This window comes from Hyperoodon ampullatus, assembly GCF_949752795.1.
Source record: "Hyperoodon ampullatus genome assembly, chromosome: 5".
Lineage (NCBI taxonomy): Eukaryota > Metazoa > Chordata > Mammalia > Artiodactyla > Ziphiidae > Hyperoodon > Hyperoodon ampullatus.
The window spans coordinates 68311949-68328803 of NC_136918.1; the positions used below are offsets into that span (position 1 = coordinate 68311949).

At 41.2% G+C, this 16855-nt stretch overlaps 1 protein-coding gene and 1 pseudogene across 4 annotated transcripts in view; both read right to left on the reverse strand.

Annotated features, from left to right (window-relative positions):
• Window positions 1–16855, reverse strand: part of LOC307053004 (schwannomin-interacting protein 1) — a gene marked incomplete at both ends in the record, with an annotated part of 607569 nt that overhangs the window by 136983 nt on the left and 453731 nt on the right. The window lies entirely within an intron of this gene.
• On the reverse strand, window positions 15684–15953 carry LOC307053652 (cytochrome c-like; annotated as a pseudogene). Its single transcript has one exon. The product of its transcript is annotated as a cytochrome c-like (transcript).

Sequence of the window (16855 nt, forward strand, 5' to 3'; positions counted from 1 at the left end):
CGAAATAGAAATATTAAAGATATATTTAGATTGTAGACTCAACAGAGCCTGGTGACTGAATAGATGGGGGTGGTGAGGGAGAGAGAGATGTCACTGATGGTTTCCAGGTTGTTACTGTAGGGAACTTAGTGGAAAGGTGATGTCTCTCTACTGAATTGGGTAATTAGGAGGGGGGAGTTTGGGCAGGGGAGCAGAAGGAAGGGAAATATCAACTCCTTTTTGGACATTTTCTGTTTCAGGTGGTATAAGACATACAAGTGGAGATGACATGAAGGTATCTGGATATATAGGTCTGGAGCTTAGAAGAATCATCTGCGGCTGGTGATGTAAACATGGAAGTCTCAGCATATAGATGGTATTTGAAAGCTTGGGTATAGGTGACATCCTCTGGAGACAAATGGAGTGAGAAGAGAAGGCCAAGTCTCTAGCCCTGAGGAGCCCTATCATGTATAGATCTAGGAGGAAGAAGAATGTGTTTATAAGGAAGACAAGGAACAGAATGGGAAGAGAGACAATAGTTACTCTTTTAAAAATGTAGCCTAAGGACACAGAAATGAGGATCTAGATTTATGCATAAAGATGCTCATTGTGGAGTTTACAATAGTGAAAAATTAGCTTCAACCTAAATGTCAAAAAATGGGAAGGCATTTAAATAAATTGTGACATATTCAGTCTGTGGAATAAATGCAGTCAAATAAGATACTTCTGAAAATTATAACATTAAATGAATAAAAGAGGGTATATTATTAGACATACATTGTGATCCACATTTTAAAAATTAAATGGTTATATGCCTAGAAAAAGATGTAGCCAAATGTTAACAGTGGTTAACTCTGGATGGCAAAATTACAGGTGATTTTTTAACCTTTGTATCTATTTGTGTTTTTCAATTTCTTTACAATCATCACAAAACAGGTGGGAATATTTTATAAAACAGAGAACAAATTATGCATATTTATTTTACTTAAAATGAATGATTCTAAATTTGTTCAAGAAGTCCATTAAGATAATTTTTCAGATGGGCTAGAATGTATATATTTTGTGATGAATCCTTTTATAAAACAAATAATTTTATGGTTCCATAAATCACTTATTAAAGTTTCTGAATATCAAATTTTCCTTTAAAATATAGATTGAATCAGCACACTTCTGAAAAAAGTTTGAGGTCCTAATGAATGGGAAGTAGGCGCCAGCAAACTTTTTTTGTGAATGGCTAAGTAGTAAATGTTTTTGACTTTGTGAGTCATACAGTCATGTTGAATATTCTTTTTTTTTTTTTTCCTAAGTAACCCTTTAAAAATGTAAAAACTCTTAGTTCTCTGGCCATACAAAACGAGATTGCAGGCTGGATGTGGCCCACAGACCATAGTTTGATGACCTCTGGGGTAAAGGATGAATACATAAGAACAACACATAACTACTTTTTCATTAAAAGCTAACATAATATTGGGATTGAACCTAGGTGAATCTTCAATTATTAGAGTCCTAGAACCGGTTGGGATCTATTTTCAACAGGAAGCAGAATAAATGGAAAAAGAGCAAACATTTAAAAAAAGTTTATATATATATATTTTTTTTATTTATTTATTTTTTTTGCGGTACGCAGGCCTCTCACTGTTGTGGCCTCTCCCGTTGCGGAGCACAGGCTCCGGACGCACAGGCTCAGCGGCCATGGCTCACGGGCCCAGCCGCTCCGCGGCATGTGGGATCTTCCCGGACCAGCGCACGAACCCGTGTGCCCTGCATCGGCAGGTGGACTCTCAACCACTGCACCACCAGGGAAGCCCCAAAAGTTTATATATTTTTTAATGGAAAACTGATCCTATGCAAATATGTCAAGAAGTTGTTATTTTTACCTAGAAATTAAAAGCTAAAGGAAAATTTATTTACTTGTAAAATGAAGAATTTTTCACAATTCTATAATCTTAGATTTTTGGTACTATGAGGGGAGTGTTGCTGTTATATACAAGAATCTATTCACTTGTTCAAGCCACAAACCTGGAAGCCATCTTTATCCCTCCCCACCTGGGCCTTGCCTCCCGTCACCAGATGATGTATTTAATGCTGTTAGTACTCCAAGCAGATCCCTGTTCCTGGCCACTACACCCACCCCCCAGCTGCTGTGAATATTGGCTTAGGAAGGCTCATAGCTATCCTCTACAGTGCAATTTATCCCTCCACCTTCATCAGGCCATGGATAGACCATCTGATTTGCATCCTACTTGACATTTCTCCTGTCCCATCCTGCTTCTCTCACTTCCTTAGAGGCCTATCCCTTAATAAACCACCTGCACCCAAATCCCTGTCTCAGGCTCTGCTTCTAGGGAACCTGACCTAAGACACCAAATCCCAATGATTCTACTTTCTAAATATATTTGGCTTTCTGACAACTACATCTGCTTGGAGAAAGGATACAGGACTGGGTTATTCCTATAATTTTATTCTAATTTCAAAAATTAGAATACATTTCAAAATTTACTGTATGATGTCAGTAACTTTTATGAATACTAGGAAGTAGTTCTTATAAAATATGTAGCAATGATCTGATAAACAAAAACACCCATAAGGATAAACAAAGAACTTGGAAGAGATTTAGCTTTCAATTGACATTACTATATAGAATTATTGCTAGAATGATTTGTGCTAGTGAGTAGAAACAGCTGCATCTCCAATATTATCAATTTTGCTAATTGTTTCTGATTACATTTTAAAAATTATACTAATAACCAATAGGCTATAAATAATCTTTTATTATAAGACTTTCCCATTTTATTATACTGTAATGGGTTCATTGATGCTTACTATGATGTGATTATTTGCTGACTCGGAAGAATACCTTTATTAGAATATGCATATGTATTCAATTTATCTTCTCAATTACACCTACATTAAAAACTTCAAAATCAAGTTTGCAAAAACAGGCCAGCAGTCGCGCCTATATGGTTTGTGACCTCGTGCACTATAGCATCTGGTTAATGATTCATAATAACCTTCAAAAATAAGCACTGAGTAAATCATAGGGTTCTTTCTGTGCATAGCTCTCAGAGAAATGTGCACAGCAGTCCAAGGGCTGGATCTAGGGCAGAGTGAGAGCTGGAAGCATGGTGAACACAAATCCCCTGCAATAGCCAGGTAGATGCTGTACAAAGCACAGTTTCCCCAATGGAAACTTAACCATTTTTCCCTCCTCCCTCTAAAGTGATTTCTCTTCACTTTTCCTATTCTGAAACAAGGAAATCAGCTACTTCTCTACTCTCTCAATGAAATACATTTTGCTTCACGTTATTCATAGTTATTCTCAACTGATAAATCTATTATGAAGAATTAAGTTGACCATTCTTTCATTTGATAATCACTGAAACTGAGTGTTTAGGGTTTAGGTAGCCATTATCAGTGAATAAATTGCCCAGAGACTAAAGTGCCTTTTTCCCCTCCTTACTTATTTCTTGGGTTCAAAAGAAAACAAAACAGAAACCTCCGAGTATGCTGTTATTTAAATAGAGGCAAGTCCACATTATTCCAGTACCTATAATGAGTCTACTTCCTAGGAATTTCTTTTCACTCTCATAAAATACCTTCAATGAATGAAAGCCATATTCCTCAACCTGAGCATAGGGATCACCTCAAACTCCTCTCCCATTCTCAGTGGAGGACCCAGGCTCTCCCTCAGGTGGACCTGGGCACAGTGCTGGAGGGTGGTCGGGTTGGCCTGAGCTGGCAGGTAGGGCAAGGGGCAGTATCTGGGTCTAGGTTTTCTGTCCAAGTCACAGTCACTTGGCTACCACCTCCAGGATTTTGCCATACTGTATACAACCTCTACTCCTATTTACATAATATTTTTCTTTAAATCAATTGTTTTTAAATTAAATTCATTTGAAGGGGAAGCTTTATATCACTATGATAAATGGAATATAAGTATTATCTGCTAAAATAGAAGTGAAGTGTACACAAACTACATTTTATCAATTTTAAAAATAATTTAACACCTCTGAAATTTGGATGTATCTTAGAATCAATGGCATCTTGCAACTGTAATTGGCATCATCATATTTTAGTAGCACATAAAATAATGATGTGTTTTACTTATCAGTGGTATATTAGATTTGATGAAATATAGTAAATTCTATAAAAAACAAAGTTATTAAACTTTTAAAAATGAAAAGTAAAAATGACAAATGAAAAATATAATAAATGAAAATGTATAAAATGTATGGCTGAATATAAGTTTCTTGTTGATGACAATGGAACTTTTGGATCAAAATAGCTAGAAATCCTAACTGATAATTTCAGACAAAGATGAGGATCTACATCAATGAGACAAATCCATCAGTTTCTATATTAACCCACTAAAAAGCTGAACTCCCATGAGGATATAGTTAGACAGCTCAAAAAGATATTAACTGTTTTATCTGTATTATTTAAATGTATATATACATACTCAGCAACTTCAGGAAGTGATATTTCAACATATCACCGAATAAAACACAGAGGTGCCTGTAGAATTCAGTGAATGGGAGTTCTTCCCTATTGGTGTGAGTCCTGGCTGTCTGTGCTTCTAATGGTTCAGTTATTGAGGGCTTGGAACACTTATGATTATACCTGAGCATCCCACCCCTGATTTATGAGGTCCAGCCCCCTCTGTATCTTAAGATAATCCATTGGATCAACTTTTATTTATATATCTATATTTTTCTTTTTTAAAAAACTTTTTTATTGTGGAAACACTTCAAACATTTACATAATTGAATAGTACAATGAACCCCATGTATCCATCACCCAGCTCGGCCAACTATCAACCCACGGTAATCTTGTTTCACCTATAATCCTTCTACTAGATTATTTTGAAGAAAATCCCAGACATCATATCATTTTAAGACAATGATCTCGGGCTTCCCTGGTGGCGCAGTGGTTGGGAGTCCGCCTGCCGATGCTGGGGACGCGGGTTCGTGCCCCGGTCTGGGAAGATCCCACATGCCGCGGAGTGTCTGGGCCCGTGAGCCATGGCCGCTGAGCCTGCGCGTCCGGAGCCTGTGCTCCACAGCGGGAGAGGCCACAACAGTGAGAGGCCCGCGTACCACAAAAAAAAAAAAAAAAAGACAATGATCTTTACTCTTAACCCAAACCTGTGTCAGCATCATAGGATATGATGAACTTTGTGCTGTCGCCAATTAGAAAAACACTGAAAAGTCATAAATATGTAAGCAAAGTCTACTTTCTAATAAAGAGAAATTAATAAGACGATATGAACATGATTTTCAGTTATTTAGAGAAATGGGTAAAACAATAATTTAGAAATAATGCTAATCTGGTAAACAAAGTTACTAGCAAAATCCTACTACATGAATTAAACTGATGAGGTTAAATATATGAGCAGGAAACAAAAGAAAATTGAATTTAAAAATGTGTAAACTAAAGCATCAAGGATATAAGGCATGAAGTAACTATTAGACTGGAAAGAAAAACCTGAGAGCAGAAAGAAACCTGGTCTGAGGGTGGGATGGGGCAACAGGTTAAGTGTAAGTTAGAATATAGGCTAGCTCATTTAAAAGAGATCCTGATTAATTCCTCCACTCAGTAATTACTGAGTACTTGCCATGTGCAGGGCACTGTGGTGTCTCTGGAATGTCACATGCCTTTAGTAAACCATCTTCGCTGCTTAAGGAGAAAGCAGCAAGTGACCTGGGGGCAAGCAGCTGCATACATCTGATTCTGCCTAAGCCTCATCCAGATTCTTTATTAAACACCTGGCTTCTTGAGAAATAGAGGTAACTGGAAGGGGCTCAGAGGAGTGGAACAGAAAATAATTTGAGCAGAAAGATCAAAGAAACCAAATATAAGGAGTTTGGCTAAGCCAGGGCTCAGCAGAAAAATAAAAGAGCTATTCAAGGCATGTAAAGAGTGAAGCAAAATAAGAAATATTGAGCTGGTGCACAGAGCATAATGGAGAGTCTCGGACAAACCCAGGGAAAGGCAGCCGCCGAGGGCAGAACAGCGCGACAGCCCAGCTGAACACATTCTGACGTCAAGCGGGCTTCTGTCCAATGGCTTCCAGAGGGTGGGCATTATGTTTGACCTTTCAACTTTGGCAAAGAACGTGTGCTGAATCAATCCTGCCCTGACAAGCAGGATGGGAAGGGAGGGGGAAAAAGTATTTTCTCTCAAATGTAATTCATAGATAAGTTCTAATGCTTCTCGCTCCCACAGAGATTTTTCCAGTCAGCAAAAATTTTACCACTGAAGGCAGAGAGAGAGAGAGAGAGAGAGAGAGAGAGAGAGAGAGAGAGAGAAAGAGAGAGAGAGAAAGAGATTAAATTTTCACTTAAGGTCTTAGTGGCCTTATTTTGGCAACTTTTTTTAGTTCTTGATCAGTTGCTTTCATTCAGACTCTGGGTCTTTAGTTTTGGGGAGGGAATTAAATGCCTTTTTCTTTTAAAATATATCATACATGCAAATCAGGGTATAAAAACATAAATGCACAGTTTAAAGAATAATGATCAAATGAACACCAGCATTTCCCACCTCTCCATTTAAAGTCAGATTATTCTGGTACCTTTGAAGCCCTCTGGGTGTCTCGCCCTAATCACATTTCTCCCTCTGTTTCTCCTTCTGATTCCTCAACATTATCCTAAAATTTAGCTTAAGCCCTTGCCTTTCCTTAAAGTTTTACAATAAGGTATGGTCGAGAGTTTAGTTAAGCTACTCCATGGTATTGCTGCTTCAGCATCCAATGTGTTTGGCCAAGAGGCCTGTGGGGTACTTAAACTGATGCCAGCCCCTCATGTTATCAAGCACATGCCCTAGATAACAGCCTGCGGAGTCACAGCCAATGTGAGCTCCTGACATAACTCCTCCGGCAGCCCTGTGATAAATAGTCTCTCCCACCTCCCAGGCCCTTCCCTTGTACACCCCTTAGATAAGACCCCTGGGAGCCCACCAAAACCCTGCTCTTTTTGGTTCGAATAAGGTTTATTATTGTCAGTACACCTCTGTTTGTATCAAGGTCTCATGGTAGGCTTTTCTCCACTCTCAGGACAGTACTCATGAGGGCCAAAGGGACTCACTTCTTTACACAGTGAACAGAAAAACTAAAAATAATTGAGTTCATGACATTGGCTACTCAAGTTGCTTAGACAAATGGATGGATGAACCATACATCGCACATCACCACACTGAAGTTGGAGATGTACTTTGTTCTTGCTTGTGGGCAATATTCTGGAAGAAACCCTCATTCAGTATCCCTCAGGGACACCACTGGCGAATCCACACTTCTGGAGGCAGCATCTTCCTGCCCCCGCCCTGCGGAAGCATCCGTTCAGCAGCAGGCCTGGTACAAGGAAGAGGCACAATCAACCGTGTTTCCCTTTTCCTTTTGACCCCTTTTCTGAGGCTGGAATCACTCGTGCGTGGTCCTCCCTGATGAGGCTAAAGCTCATCAAACGGTTGGCCACTGCCCAAAAGTTTTGACGCTGCACCGGATCTCAGTCCCCTTAAATCCAAACTCCTGGAACTGGACCAGCTTGGGTCTCTCATGCTCTGGGCCACCTCTGCTGGCAGCCTCAGACCCCTCCTTTCCTCCCAGCACCATACCAGCAAGGGTTCACCATTTCTGGTGATTTGGCTAGACAGACCAGGGGGTTCATCCCTCATGGCCTTCCCTACGTACTTTAGCAATTCTAATTATTAGGCCAGCGTGGTTATGAATTTTAAATAAGTGCAAGGATCAAAGTTTATGAAGACAAGACGTAGGCAGTTTTAAACTTTGATTTTTTTTTTCTCCCCAAGAACAGCTTAAAGAGGTATGAAGTCAGGAAGTAAGGGATCTGGAAATTCCTACTCAGCAATTTTATACTAGCTTTTTACAAATATAAGACATTCCATAAAGGCTAGGTAAAGCTCTAGTATTTCTAAAATCCTGTGAAATTGGCATATCTCAGTGGAGAGATAGGGTATTAGAAACTGTGAGGTCTGAAAATTATTGCTATAATTTCTAAAATTCCCTCTTCTTTCTTTTTAATTCCAAGAAGTACAGGATCTTATGGGAAGAATATATGGCTTTTAGCAAAAGCTGGCTCTTGAGCTTTGAATTGGCTTGGGCTCGTTCTTCTCTATTTTTACATCCTCCCTTTCCATTCGTTCAACAACAAACATTTATTGAACATCTAGTAAGTGAGTGTCAGGTATAGCGTTAAACCCTGGAGATTCAAAGAAAAAACCTGACATTGGTACTTCCCTTTGAGGGTGGGGTGTTGAAGAGCTAGTGGAGAGAGAGAGATGCAAAGAAAGAAAAGCAGTAGTGTTCTAGGTGTGCTAACAGGAGTGTTCTCAGGACCCAGCGGGGGCAGCATGAGGACAGTTACTAATTCAGACAGAGAGAGAAATAGGAGTTGGGCGAGCTGAGGTTTGCTTTGCAAGAGGCTTTAGGGGAACCATGGAGACCTTGAGCTGAATTATGAATTACAGCCTCAAAGCACATCAGAGTCTGAAAGAGCTTTTGATCAACTCTATTTTGGAAGCCCAAGAAGGTGACCTTGTCCAAATTCACATGGCTGCTTGGTAGCTGGGACAGGATCTGTTAATGCGAAACATTTGCTCCTTCCCTTCCAATACGTCGTCCTGGTTTCCCCCTTTGCGGTCAGCAGTGAGGTGGCCCACCTCTTGCTGGACCACACCTGTGCCCAGAGGTGAAGGTGGAGCTTCCTCTTCCTTGGTTTTTACAGTTCAGTAAGACCACTTGCTTTTTTAATTCCTGGGAGCTTGGCTTATGTAGATTAGGTGATGGGTTTCAATAATTTGTTTTGGTGGGGAGGGTCCTATCCACTTTCTGTTTCTCTTCTTCAGCCTTGTCTAGAAACGTGAAGGCAGGATGTCGGTGGGTGCGTACCTGGCTCCACCAGCTCTAGCTGGAGGCTGTGGTGTGTTGTTTCGCCTGCCTGCATCCAGTCCCCAGTGTTTCTCTGGTGACTACCCCACTTCCGCTCTCAGGACGCAAGGTTCTGGTGCGAAGACCCACCTCTTGACTTCCACACTCAGTGGGACCATTCACCCATGCCAGCTGTCTCCTCTCTCTTCATCTCCTGCTACCCCCGCAGCTCAGCCTGGGGACCAGGAGGCTTCTCCCCCCAGGAATTTGAGAAGTGGGTTCTTCTGCAGGTGAGCTAATAGCTTCCCACATTGTTGCTTTATGGATCTCTGCATTTGCAGGGACACTCCGAGGACAGTGCAGGGGCACTTCCGTGGGGGCACAGGAAGAAGAGATGGCTATGAGGAGAGAGAGGAAGATAGCAGCGAGGACGATTCTCTAAAATTGTGGAAGCTGAATTGTCTTTGTTGGGGAGTAGCTGATGTACCTGAAAACTATTGGCAAGGTTTTAATGCCCGAGTAAAATTAGTACTGAGATGCCTGCGATCTCTTCAAGAGATTTTGATGTTCACTTAATGTTCCTCTTTCAGCAGAAAAAATGTGGACTTGGTCCCTGTTATTCATGTGATTAGGAACCGGTTTCCTAAAATGATATATGTAGGCTAATTCCTATTGACCCTTCAGGGAGAGAAATCACATATTGTTATTCAAGAAACGCATGTAATTTTCTCTCTTTTTACAAGCCCAAATCAAATAGATTACCTTCCCGAGCTCTGAACAACTTGAAATGCACACAGATCTGTGCGGTTAAAGAGCAAGAGGATAAGGACTTGCATTTGAAAGAGCGAGGTCTGTAATTCGGTGCTGCAAAGATTCTCTTAAACGGCTACAGAGGAAACCAGTGGATTCCGAAACTGTAAAGTCTTTAAAGGAAAACAAACGATAACATAAGGTGTCATGAGAAATGGCATTTTATATTTATTTAAGCAGTCTTCTTCTTGAAGGTAGAAATACTTCTCAAAACCTTCACCATGACCCACCCCCCTGCCCAGGCCACCATCGTCTCTACTCTGGATTGCTGAAATAGCTACCTGTTGAATTTCCCTGCTTTCACCTTGTCTCTTACAGTTCACTCTCCACTCAGTAGCCAAAATGATCTTTTAAAGATCATCTTTTTTTTTTTTTTTTTTTTTTTTTTTTGCTGTACGTGGGCCTCTCACTGTTGTGGCCTCTCCCGTTGCGGAGCACAGGCTCCAGACACGCACGCTCAGTGGCCATGGCTCATGGGCCCAGCCGCTCCGCGGCATGTGGGATCCTCCCAGGCCAGGGCATGAACCCGTGCCCCCCTGCATCCGCAGGCGGACTCTCAACTACTGTGCCACCAGGGAAGCCCTAAAGATAACCTTTTAAAGCTTACAACTCTCCAAGAGCTTCTCACTGTACACAGGATAAAATTCAAACTTCTTACCCTGGCCTTGGAGATTCTTCAGGATTTCTCAACAGAGACAATATCTTCAGGACAGTATGAGCAGCACAAGTCTTCTCATATGCCTCCATCCAAAGCAGTATAAGATGTTTAGCATCCCTGGTCCTGCTCACAAAAGCCAATAGTGCTCTGTCCTCAACTCCATATTTTGCACACAAATCACCAGCTGCACATCTTCAAACACCACGTAGGTAGGGGAAGGAGGGTTGCATCACCCCCGGCTGAAAATCCTTACTAGCCTACTTGATCTGGCCCTTACCTACCTTCAACCTCAGGATCTTTGCATGGCTTCTTTTCTCTGCCTGGGAAATAAACACTCCCAGACTACCCTGTTTGGCTCCTTTTCCACATTCAAGTCTTAGCTTAAATGTCACCACCTCAGAAAGACCTTCCCTGGACTACCCCATGTAAAATAGCAATACATACACACATACAGGCATACACACAGAGTCACTCTCACTATGTATACTTATCACGATACACAGTTTTCTTCTTTGTTTACTTGCATATTGTCTGTCTCCCTTCTCCAGAACGTAAGTTCCATGAAAGCAGTCTGTTTGTTTGCTGTTATATCCCCAGAGCCTGGGGATACATTTTTATAAATATTTGTTGATTGAATAATAGATGCCATAAAGTTATTTTTTCATTTTATCATGTACATAATACATATTAGGAAGAAGCAGAAAAGCATTATGAAACTCATTTTTTAGATAAAGCACTAAGACACTAAAAATAACAAATCTCACACTGAATATTAGTGATGGAGGGAGAAACAAAACCAGAAATGTCATTGCCTCCTTATTAAGTCACAGTGGATTATTTCAGTATAAGGTGATCTATTAGGTCACACTGAAACACATATAACATACAGACATACATAATTAATAAATTCTCTCATCCCCGTCACTTTAAGGCTAAATGTCCATGGTGGTTCCTACTATCTATATACTAGCTGCATTTCATTTTACTTTACAAGTTATTATACCTTTTCAAATCTAGCCTCAAAAATTTAGATTCAGGGGCTTCCCTGGTGGTGCAGTGGTTAAGAATCCGCCTGCCAATGCAGGGGACACGGGTTCCATCCCTGGTCTGGGAAGATCCCACATGCTGCGGAGCAACTAAGCCCGTGCGCCACAACTACTGAGTCTGTGCTCTAGAGTCTGCGTGCCACAACTACTGAGCCCGCATGCCACAACTACTGAAGCCCACGTGCCTAGAGCCCGTGCTCTGCAACAAGAGAAGCCACTGAAATGAGAAGCCTGCGCACCGCAATGAAGAGTAGCCCCTGCTTGCCACAACTAGAGAAAGCCTGCGTGCAGCAACGAAGACCCAACACAGCCAAAACTAAATAAATAAAATAAATTAATCAAAAAAGAAATTTAGGGCCTCCCTGGTGGCGCAGTGGTTGAGAGTCCGCCTGCCGATGCAGGGAATACGGGTTCGTGCCCCGGTCTGGGAGGATCCCATATGCCGCGGAGCGGCTGGGCCCGTGAGCCATGGCTGCTGAGCCTGCGCATCCGGAGCCTGTGCTCCGCAACGGGAGAGGCCACAACAGTGAGAGGCCCGCATACCACAAAAAAAAAAAAAAAAAAAAAAAAAAAAAAAAGAAATTTAGATTCATCCTTTAGAGAAGGGGATGAAAAAGGAAATAAGTTTTACTGTTCTCTGTGGAACAAATTTGAATACCCATCTCTCATCTGATTTTAGTAGCTGACAAAATTGATTCCCGAACAAGGCATCGTGTGGGGATGGCAAATACACAGCACCTGGGTTCTCATTCTCCACTCCTGCTTCTCGTCAGGTACAGCTCAGGATCAACCTCAGGATCCTAGTTCTTCCTCTTGCTGAGCACCCATTCCACATGGGACTCTCAACACAGTGCTCCAGGCAGCAGCTACCAGTGAATTGGAGTTGACGTACAAGTTAAACATCTATTTGCCAGACCTGGAATAGTGGAAAGAGCAAATCTTTCCAGATCAGTCTGAGTTTGAATACTATATCTGCTCTTTGTCACTGGTGAGATCTTGGTTTCTCACACTCTTTCTCTTTGTTTCATAACATCAAACTTGTAGGGTTATTGGGAAAGTGCAAATAATGTCTGTAGAGTATTTAGTACCATGCTTGTTACAATCAGAATTCACTAAATAGTCGCACAGAACAGTGGTAAGGAGAAGGCTCTATTTCGCACCTCCATCCCCGCCCCCAAGAACAGAGAGGAGGTATTATCTTGGTATGTAGCAGGCGGTGCAAGTTACTGGAAACACTAGAGTGAGACTGAGTGTTGGATGAGTGGTTCCCAAAGTGTGGTTCCGAGACCACCTGTGAGCTTATTACAACCTGCAAATACTCAGGCCCCAGCACAGACCTACAGATCAGAAACACTGGGGATGGGTCCCAGCATTGTGTGTGTTAACAAGCTTTCCTGATGCACACTCTCTCTAGTTTGGGAAGCACTGCAGTAGGGAGAGAGAAGGTGGAGGGGGAATAAATGTGATAAAGTCAAGGCAGAAGCACGTCTGCTCACCTGGTGATTAATCAGAGAGGAAATAAGAAGTGCCGTCCCTCGCAGAGGCTGTGACCATGAGCATGCCCCACCCTAGTGGCCGCTTCCACAGGCAGGAGAGCAATTTGCTGCAACAAAGGACAGACCCAGAGCTCGCTAGGAGAAAATGGGCTTGTAGCACAAGGCATAAGGATAACTTCCCAAATGCAGCCCCAGTGCAGGTAGACAACAGATGGAACTTGAAAGGCTCCTTCCCTGAGCAGAGGTAGGTGGCCCTTGTTCTTGGTTGTTTCAAGAGCAGCTTTGACTGAAGGCAAGAAGCCGATTTAGACACTTCCTCAAGCTTCCCCAGCTTGGTGAATTCATGGAAGAATTGCATCTGACAAGCTCAAGGTGCATGGGGGCAGTGGGAAGGAGGGGGCATCAAAGATATGTCAAGAGATTCAGCTCCACCAGGATTTCTCTACTCTACCTGCTCAATCTAGACCATCATGTTCCCCCATTCCGACTCTTTCTTCCAGTGTACCAGACACAGAAGTACCTCCCATGGGGTCAAAAATTATAAAATATTTTTAAAGAATGTAATCAATCCAAAGCCCTGTGTGACCCAGCAGATTTTAAACCTGTTTCCAAAGTTAACCCCTGCAGCAGGATGTAGAATGGCCTCAGCCCCTACTTTTCTTTGCTTCCACCTAACTTGAAACTTAACTTTTATTAAAAGTTTAAGTCACACATTCTTGGACACATACTCATACTTGCAGATTGGTCTAAAGGGTATAGACAAGGTCTATGGCCAGTGTCTTATTAGTAAAGAACAAGGACCTTATTAGAGACCATCAGGCATTTGGATCCAACATAATTATTGAGCTCTGCACTGCCAATTCTCCTGTCTTTCCCATAACCACATATGTGGAAATTGTTATCATTCCCATGAGGCAGACCATAGAACTGAGGCTCAGACACATAAAGGAACTATCCCAGGTCCCACAGCTACTTTAAGTGGCCAAGTGTGGATCCTAAACACCAGTCACCTGACAGAAGCGGTGTTAATCCATCCCTAGAAGATTGGCTACAGGGGTGACCTACCCTTAGGTCATTGTCATTGAGTTAAAAATGATAGCTCTCAACTCCCAGCTGATGCATGTGCTGTGATTTGTGCTTCCAATGGAATGTTTCTGCTGCTGAAATTTATCACCACCTTTCTAAGTTGGTGGAGAGAATGTTTTCAGTTTAAAAATGTGTCCTACACATAGCACCATTGCAGGTATGGCAACCCTGCTCTTATAATGGCCTGAACTGAACGATGAAAATTCTGAGTAGCACTAACCATGTTCTTAAAGATAGCTGTGTGAACATGTTAGGAGATTTTACAGAAAGGTAGCAATTAGTTATTATTGAACCACTTGTAAGAGGTGGCTTCTAATAAAAACAAAAAAAAGTTCCTTTAAAAATGCTGTTTAAACTTGCTTTTGGATAGACCACCTTTATTGAGATTCTGAGGTGGCTTACCATTGTCCTTCATGCATGTGTGGAATAACTATACTATGGGAAGAAAACCAACAATTCTTTGTATTTCTGAACACAAAATAGGTAGTAGTGCGTTTGCTTTAAGAAGGACTTCTGATCAATGAGCCTGGTTAATAACTAGGAATGGATTTCCAAAGGAGTTGGGCATCCTTTTTTTGAAGGGGGGTGGGGAGAAGGGGGTGAACTAGCAGTGGTTCTAAAGTTGTGCTGCAGAACTGGTTTCCACTCTCAAAACTCATTTCCTCCCCCAAGGAACAATATAGTTTCCTAAGTCATAAAGAAAAAGAAGGAACTGTAAAATAATATTTTTGGAGACTCTACTGGATTCTAAATTTCCTTTAATAATTTTTCTTCTTTCTTTCTTTGTTTATTTATTTTTGATCCATGACTTTGTTTTTAATTATCTTCAGCCTTAGGATCACATAATTTACAAATTTGTGCTGATGGTATATCTCCTCTAATCTTTCTAACGAGTTGGCAAATGCACCATTGCCAATCATGCATATATGGTAATGCTACAGTTGCATGTATTTTTGAATAGTTGTTTAAAAGACAATCCTGAATTATAACTTAGTTTGACTTGGTAAAGAATTCATAAGCAAAGTTTGCTGCGATAGCTTGTGATGCTAAATTTTAAAAGCATTTGATCTTATAGATCACCTATGAAATGTGAGAAGTATTAAATATTCTTTATTTGATATTATACATAAACCACACTAAAATGCCTTTCATTAAGTAAAAGACAACATTTTAGATACAGGGAATTTTAATTTAATTGGCATAGTTAAGACCAAAAAGATAAAGTGGGCATTGCCAGCTTATCTTCAGGCCTTGCCTTTAGCAGGCTAATGAACACAACGTGAAATGCAGGTGAGTCTTACTGTTCTATGAGACAGTGAAGGGATAGCCTCTGTATTTAAATATATTAATATAACCAGTTATATAAATTTAAATATAAAACCAATTTCCTGTAGGTTTTGAGATGGTGTTCACCATCTCTATGAAGAGTTGAACATCAAGTCCAATCATATCTTTAGAAGGGGAAAACAGGGATAGCACTTGCTGAGCTGGAATTAGTATCAAAATTCAAAAAGCTGATCATATTAATTTAACTAGGAGTCAATCTATATAAATCAGGGCCATCCAAAAGAAATATCCTACCAGCCATTCATGATTGGAATTCTGGTGTATGAGGCCGATTTAAATACGGTACACATAAAAAAAAAAGTCATGAGACACTTCTGTTTTGTAATAAGGCAATGGCCAACTATTACTCATTAGAAGCTTTTATGAGATAAGCTATCAAGTCAGCCCCTTCTAATGCCTGTGAAAATCATTTTTGTTCCAGGGATGTACTTCTTGGGATTCTGCATATACCCCATCAGTGTCTCCTCTCCCCAAGAGATGCCTTTGCTCTTGCTGGCATCTGTGTAAGAAAATCCGGGGGCCTGACCTGTCTTTTGCCCAAACAGACCATGGAGATTTGGCCCAGTCTTGTGCTTGCCTCTCTTTTCCATGGTATGGCACTAGGCCCACTTCTGAACTAAAATCTTCTTGCCCTTCTCAACATCACCCATTTTTATTTTTTTATTTTGTTTTTTAAAAAATTTATTTATTTATTTATTTATTTATTTATTTTATTCATTTATTTTTGGCTGCGTTGGGTCTTTGTTGCTGTGTGCGGGATTTCTCTAGTTGTGGCGAGCAGGGGCTACTCTTTGTTCTGGTGCGCAGGCTTCTCAATGCCGTGGTTCCTTTTGTTGCAGAGCACGGGATCTAGGCGCACTGGCTTCAGTAGTTGTGGCATGCGGACTTTAGTAGTTGTGGCTAGCAGACTCCAGAGCACAGGCTCAGTAGTTGTGGCCCACGGGCTTCATTGCCACGCGGCATGTGGGATCTTCCCGGGCCAGGGCTCGAACCCGTGTCCCTTGCATTTGTAGGCGGATTCTTAACCACTGTGCCACCAGGGAAATCCCAATATCACCCATTTTTAGACCGTCCATTTTTCATGCAAGATACAAAGATTCCTGCTTGTGAGCAGGACATCCTGCTCTCCAAGTCCAAGGACATGCAGGCCTGAGCCTGTGTACTGGTAGGTGCTTCTAATTCTAATGACACTGTTAATTATTTACTCTCTTTACAAATAAGGAAACCGAGGTTCAGACTGGCTGTGTAACTTGTCTAAGGTTATGGAATAAATGAAGGGGCTGGAAATTTAACCCAGATTTGCTCAATTCCAGCTCCAATGGATCTTTCCACTTCATTGGAAAGTCCCTGTCAACAATGCACGGTTTAATGGTGAGGAAACTGAGGCACAGATAAAATAAATAGCTTAAGAGATGTTGTGCAGTCAGTATGTGATTGAGGGTCACTATGTGAAATGTTCAGGAAGCCACATCTTTTTTCCTTTTAAACACTTTGATTTAGCTTATAAAAGGTCACAGTCTGTTACTTTTAGAGATTTTCCAGCTTTGGGGAT